This window comes from Geotrypetes seraphini, chromosome 8 (genome assembly GCF_902459505.1).
Source record: "Geotrypetes seraphini chromosome 8, aGeoSer1.1, whole genome shotgun sequence".
Classification (NCBI taxonomy): domain Eukaryota; kingdom Metazoa; phylum Chordata; class Amphibia; order Gymnophiona; family Dermophiidae; genus Geotrypetes; species Geotrypetes seraphini.
In genome coordinates this window covers 3762381-3769584 of record NC_047091.1, presented here as the reverse complement: position 1 = coordinate 3769584, position 7204 = coordinate 3762381, and positions in this window count along the sequence as shown.

Sequence of the window (7204 nt, the reverse complement as noted above, 5' to 3'; positions counted from 1 at the left end):
CCCGCGGTGGCCCCCCAGGTCCATGACCTGTAAGTGATCCTTTACCTAAATCGTGTATTCCCTATTCATTTAGTGGCCTGTATAGTTACCCTCTATCTGTATCCTTCAATCCCCTTCACCTTCAGGAAGTCATCCAATCCCTTTTTGAAACCCAAAATTGTACTCTGTCCTATCACCTCTTCTGGGAGCGCATTCCAGGTGTCCACCACCCTCTGAGTGAAGAAGAACTTCCTAGCATTCGTTTTGAAACTGTCTCCTTTCAATTTTTCTGAATGCCCTCTTGTTTTTGTTGTCCCCGCTAGTCTGAAGAATCTGTCCCTCTCCACCTTCTCTATGCCTTTCATGATTTTATAAGTCTCTATCATGTCGCCTCTAAGTCTCCGCTTTTCCAGGGTGAAGAGCCCCAGCTTCTCTAGGCTTTCAGCATACGAAAGGTTTTCCATGCCCTTTATCATCCTAGTTGCTCTTCTCTGGACCCTCTCGTGTATCGCCATATCCTTCTTAAGGTATGGCGACCAGTATTGGACGCAGTACTCCAGATGCGGGCGCACCATCACTCGGTACAGTGGTAGGATAACTTCCTTCGTTCTGGTAGTGATACCTTTTTTGATAATGCCCAACATTCTGTTCGCTTTCTTTGAGGCCGCTGCACATTGCGCTGCCGGCTTCATTGTTTTATCCACCAATACCCCCAAGTCTTTTTCTAGGTTGCCTTCCCCCAGTACTCTCCCTCCCATCATATAGCTGTACATCGGGTTCCCTTTCCCTATGTGCAAGACTTTACATTTCTCTACATTGAAGCTCATCTGCCATCTTTCTGCCCACTCGTTCAGGTCTCTTTGTAGCTCTTTGCATTCCTCAACAGTTCTGACCCTACTGGAGAGCTTTGTGTCATCCGCGAATTTTATAACTTCACACTTCGTCCCTGTTTCCAGGTCATTTATGAATATATTGAACAGCAGCGGTCCAAACACTGACCCCTGTGGGCTACCACTTGTGACCCCTTTCCAGTCAGAGTAGTGTCCCTTTACTCATACCCTCTGTTTCCTGTCCCCCAGCCAATTCTTGATCCATCTGTGCACGTCCCCTACCACCCCGTGGCTCCACAGTTTTCTTAGTAGGCGCTCATGAGGTACCTTGTCGAAGGCTTTTTGGAAATCCAGATATACGATGTCTATGGGGTCACCCTTGTCCAATTGTTTGCTTATCCCCTCAATGAAATGAAGTAGGTTCGTTTGGCATGATCTTCCTTTACAGAAACCATGCTGGCTTGTTCTCATCAGATTATATTTTTCTAAATGCTCATTGATACTTTACTTGATCAATGATTCGGCCATCTTCCCCGGAACTGAGGTTAAGCTCACCGGTCTGTAGTTCCCTGGGTCGTCTCTCGATCCTTTTTTGAAGATAGGTGTAATATTCGCTATCCTCCAGTCCTCCAGGATTACCCCTGTTCTCAGGTATAGGTTACAAATCTGCTGTAGTAACTCCGCTGTTTCTTCTCTGAGCTTTTTCAGTATTTTCGGGTGGATTCCGTCTGGGCCCGGAGATTTGTCAGTTTTTAATCTATCTATCTGCTTGAGTACGTCTTTGAGGCTTACCTCCATGCATGATAATTTTCCCTCTTGATCCCCCTTGAAGATTTTTTCCGGTTCCGGCACGTTGGATGTGTCTTCTCTTGTAAAGACCGACGAGAAGAACATGTTTAGTCTGTCAGCCACCTCTTTTTCCTCCTTCACCACTCCCTTCCTGTCTCCCTCATCCAGAGGTCCCACCTCCTCCCTCGCCGGCTGCTTTCCTTTCACATATTGGAAGAATGGTTTAAAGTTTTGTGCTTCATGACTGAAGTCATTAGAACATTTAGCGTACAGTAACATGTGCACTACCCAGGGCAGGATTAAATCTTCGAGAGCCCCTAGGCACACAAGTACACTGAAATGTGTATCCTGCCAGAGCTGGTGTTAGACAGTAAGCGTGAACTAGGACCTAAAAGAAAGAGGAAAAGTCTTTTTTATTTATTTTGTTTACATCATAGAGCTGGCGGGGAGTTGGAGAGGTTGTAATCCTATACTTCTACTAAGACTAAGGGATCCTTTTATTAAGGTGAGCATTTAGCGTGTGCTAAATTGGTTAGTGTACCTTAATAAAAGGGCCCTATGTATCTTAATAAAAAAATTTACGGGGTGGGGCAGGGACGGGGACTGAGCTCACAAGGACAGGACGGGGACGGGGATGAGCTTACGGGGATGGGGTGGAGACGGGGACAATTTTTTTCCCCGTGTCATTCTCTAATGCTAACAGAAAACCATGTCTTTCATACACACAGGACACAGAACCACCCTCACCCAGTTTGGAATAAGTAATCACAAACTAACCCCCCTCCCCTTTTTACAAAAGCATGGAAGAGGTTTTTAGCACTGGCTGGCGGGCTGAATGTTTTGTGAATTCTATGACCATCAAAAGCAGTGCAGAGCATTCAGCATGCAAACCGAAGGAACGGTACAGTTTAGGGGGTGAAGAAACAGTGGTGCGTATCCCCAATACTGAACAAATATAGAGAGAGCAGATGTAAATTTGAAAAAAAGAGAAATAACAAATCACTTTACAAATTAACAAATAAAAATAAAACAAAAAATGGAAAATCCAAACTACATCAACTAGACATAGGAAAACCCACACTCCATTCACGCAACCTCCTATCAAAGAAGTCAAATGGAAAAAACTATATGACGGCCTCCGAGCCACACAAGCAGCAAAACTCGACAACCAAATCTCCAATCTACTGATTATGACCCCAGACTACAAAACATTCAGAAAAGGAATAAAGATTCTACTTTTCAAAAAATTCCTACAAACGACTTAATACCTTCCCACTCCCAATACCACTTCCCAATACCTTCCCAATTCCCCAAAGCAACCGCATTCACTCTTTATCTCCTCTAGAAATTACCAAACATCTTGTTCTTGTAATACGTTTTTTGTAATTCTTTTGAAATCCGCCTTGAATCGCAAAGCAATGGCGGAATAGAAATCTCTAATGTAATGTAAAATAAGATAATACCATTTTATTGGACTAATACATTTTTAAATTAGCTTTCAGAGGTCAAACCCTCTTTCCTTAGGTCAGTAAAGTATACTGCTGTTACAGTATCCTGTCCTGACATGAGGAAGAAGAATTTGGTCTCTGAATTTTAGTCAAAAATGTATTAAAATTAGTCCAATAAAATGATCACCGTATTTCCATTTTCTATTTATAAACATTTATCAACATAGCTACCCAAATAATGGAGCAAGACCCTCCAGACATCCAATTTTCATAAGATCTGATCTTTGTGCTCTAAACCTGTTGGATGAAATGCAGGCAACCTAACCTCATGGTTGACATGGAAAGCTGAGCCCATCTTTGGCAAGAAGGAAGGTACAATATGGAGAAAAACACTTGCGTTCGTAATACGGAGAAAGGGTTCCCTGCATGAAAGAGCATAAAGCTCCAAAATTCACCTTGCTGAGACAATGGCGACCAGAAAGATCATCTTGATCGTTAGGTCCAGAAGAGAAGCATCCTTCAGTGGTTCAAAAGGGCCCTCTCCAAGGCCCTGTGAAACGATGTTAAGATTCCATGAAGGGAAATGAAGACGTAAGGGAGGACGCAGACGAAGCGCCCCCCCCTCATAAACCTGATCACATCTGATTGAACAGTAAGCGAACTAGCGCCTCTGCGCTCAAAAACATGAAAGGCCTGCAACCTGAACTTTTAAGGAAGCCACTGCTAGACCTTTGTCTAAACTCTCCTAAAAGAAAGCCTGGACTACTGAAATAGGAACCATCTCAGGCTCCACATGATCCCGAGCACACCACTGTGGGAAAACCTTCCGGGCTTTGGCATAAGAAGTCATAGTAGAGGGTTTCTTCGAGCGCAAAAGAGTCGAGATAAAAACCTCTGAATAACCATGCTTCATCAAGGCTGAGTGCTCAAGAGCCATGCCGTAAGACCAAAATGGCATGGGTTCTCCATGGACACCAGTCCCTTACTGAGAAGATATTGATGAAGAGGGAGCCGGATCTTCTCATTCTGCTCAAGATGTATGAGATCTGCATACCATGGGTGGCGAGGCCAATCCAGAGCTACTAGAAACACCAGGCTGAGATGTGTCGCTATCTGGCTGATGACCCGACCAACCAGAGGCCATGGAGGGAACATCATACAGAAACTCGTGAGCTAGCCAGGGCCAATCCAAGTCATCTGGCCCTAGCTTCCTCACTATTCTTTGACTGAAAAAGCGCATAGCTTTCAAGATCTTTGCTGAAGTCTGACCCCATCTCTTGTAAGATCAGACGGAATGCCTCCTGCGAGAGGGACCATACTCTTGAGTCCAGGAACTTTCAGCCGAGGAAGTCTGCCTGAACATTATCAACTCTGGCCTGTCACAGGCTTCAAGCACAGACTGTATGCGTCTAGAGTGAAACCCACCCAGGTTTCAAGGCGCAGGCTGCCTTTCCTGCCCCCGACCATGTGGACAAGGATCCATGGAGGTGGAGGTCATAGTTGGTCTCTGGTCAGCTGGCAGTCCAAAGATTTCAAGTCTGAATCCATTTCAAGCTATTATTGAAGCAGAAAATCCTTTCCCTCTATTCAACTGCTGTTTAAAGCTGCTGACTGTCTAGCACTACATACTGTGAATAAACCTCCATTATTTCCTATGGGAACTTCGAGGGTGCTTTGTAAAACGATTTTCAAATTGTTTTTCACAGTTTATAAGGGTAGGGTTTATGTGCTAGGGTCCCCCACCTCCCCAGACCCCAAATCGTTATTTTTTTATTTTTGTTTATTTTTGCTGTTTTTGGCACAAATTCGTGACGGTGGCCATTGATCTTTTTTTCTAACTTTTATTTCTGCCTTATAAAATCCTTGATTTGACTCAAAATCATTTAGGATGGACTTCCCAGCCCCTAATCTGTTGAATATGGACATTGATTGCACTGGATTGGCACCGGATCAGCAATTGTGTACCGTGTGTCATAGCACTCTGGGGGAGGGGGTGGGAGCTTCGGACTTTGCCTCCTCTGAGTAATCATGGGCTGGGGAGCCAGCCTGGGTCTGTGCCTTCTGAAGAAAATCTCACCCAGAGGCCATTCTGGAGTTTGGCACAAAACACCTGCATTCCGAGTCTGAGGACTCTTTTGGTACGACACATGTACCTCAACAGAGCCCTGCCATGGTTGTGGAGTGATCCTTTTCAATATATTTTATTTGGCTCCTCAAAGCTGTATCCTCAGATCCCGCTCATTTGACACAGCCGCTGGTCTGTTGCATTTGTGGTGAAACTTCCTGTTCGGGAGCCCTCTCGTCTGGCCATGCCAGACCTTGATTGCAGTAGTTGCCATGCAGATTTTATAATTATTCTGTCTCCTGCCACTGTATTTAATTTGGATTTTGCTGATGCCTTTGCTGAGACTGGTCTCCTTGGCCACCCTGAATGTCCAGATTTGGGGTGCATGATCCTTCTTCGCATTTTAAGCAGGCTTCTCTATGCCTCTTTACGGATGATGTTCTGAAAGAGCTCCATTTGGATTTTCCACTTATCTGACTTTGGTACTGGACCGTTCTCCTGTGCCCTTTTTTCCATTCAGTCCACAGCTCCTTGGTCTGGTTTCAGAACAATGGCCTGGATGCACTAAAGTTACCGACTGAATCACTGTTGGCCAATTCGCTGGCTGATTCTCCAGGAGCGATCGATGCATTATCAAGTTTTCATGCAAATCATTTGCATGCAAACCCGACATATCAATCGCTGAGTGATCGATGACATATGCTCAGAGCCCTAACAGCAGTGACAGGGGAAGCAGCCTCCTGTCACTGCTATTAGGGCTTCTTCTTTTTTTTAATGGCACAGATGTTGTGCGTATATAAACTGCCCCATTAAAAAAAAGAAAAAAGCCCCCCACACTGATGGCCCTCCCCAATGACCCTGCTCAAAGGCACCTCCCTCTGAATCCAGGATACTGAGAGAGGATCCTAAAACCCTGATTGGTCAAGCCAATTGGGAGGGGCCTTAGGTGTCTGAACCAATCAGGGCCTTTGATGCACTGGGGAAGGGAAGGCCCATCATTTAAAGAATTGCCGCTGCAGGGTCAGACCAGTGGTCCATCCTGCCCAGCAGTCTGCTCATGCGGCAGCCCTTAGGTCGAAGACCAGTGTTCTAAATGAGTCCAGCCTCACCTGCATACATTCCAGTTTAGCAGGAACCTGTCCAACTTTGTCTTGAATCCCTGGAGGGTGTTTTCCCCTATAACAGATTCAGAAAGAGCGTTCCAGTTGTCTATCACTCTCTGGGTGAAGAAGAACTTCTTTACGTTTGTACGGAATCTATATCCTTTCAGCTTTAGAGGGTGCCCTCTCATTCTCCCAACCTTAGAGAGGATGAACAATCTGTCTTTATCTACTAAGTCTATTCCCTTCAGTATCTTGAATGTTTCAATCATGTCCCCTCTACGTCTCCTCTTTTCAAGGGAGAAGAGGCCCAGTTTCTCCAATCTCTCACTATATGTCAACTCTTACAGCCCCTTAACCATTTTAGTCACCTGTATAAGTTGTTACCAGAAATCTTCAATGATTTAACAGCTCAGATATCTGAGGGTACTGCTAGAAACTATAGACTTCTATATGCACAAGTCCTTTTTTTGTTGATGCAGTTGAAGCAGGCCATTCAGAAGGGGTTTCCTGAATGGTGTAATTTAAAAACTCAGTATAGCCTGCCAATTAATATCTGAATTTTTGAATAAGAAACAAAAAACTAGTCTGAAAGACATTTGGAGCATTGAGATAAAGCAACAGATTTCTGCATCTCATTGGCCACGAATTTGGACTTGGAGGATGAGATGTACAGTGTTGGCATCTATGAGACAAACATGGTTTTTCTGTTGCATAGACGTTTTTGGACCTCTGTTCGATTACAAAAATTAGATAGTTCTAAGTCAAATAGATGCTGGCACTGTCATCTCAATATAGGGACAATGGATCATCTGCTCTTCTTTTGTCCCTTGATACTTAACTTTTGGCGATCTATTTGGGGTCAAATAGAATACTGGAAGTTCCATTGGCATTGACGTATGACATAGTGCTGTTTGGTACGTTATTGAGGGCTAAGAGTCCAATAACTCCATATAACAATAGACTACTTTTTATCATGATGAGAGTTGCCAT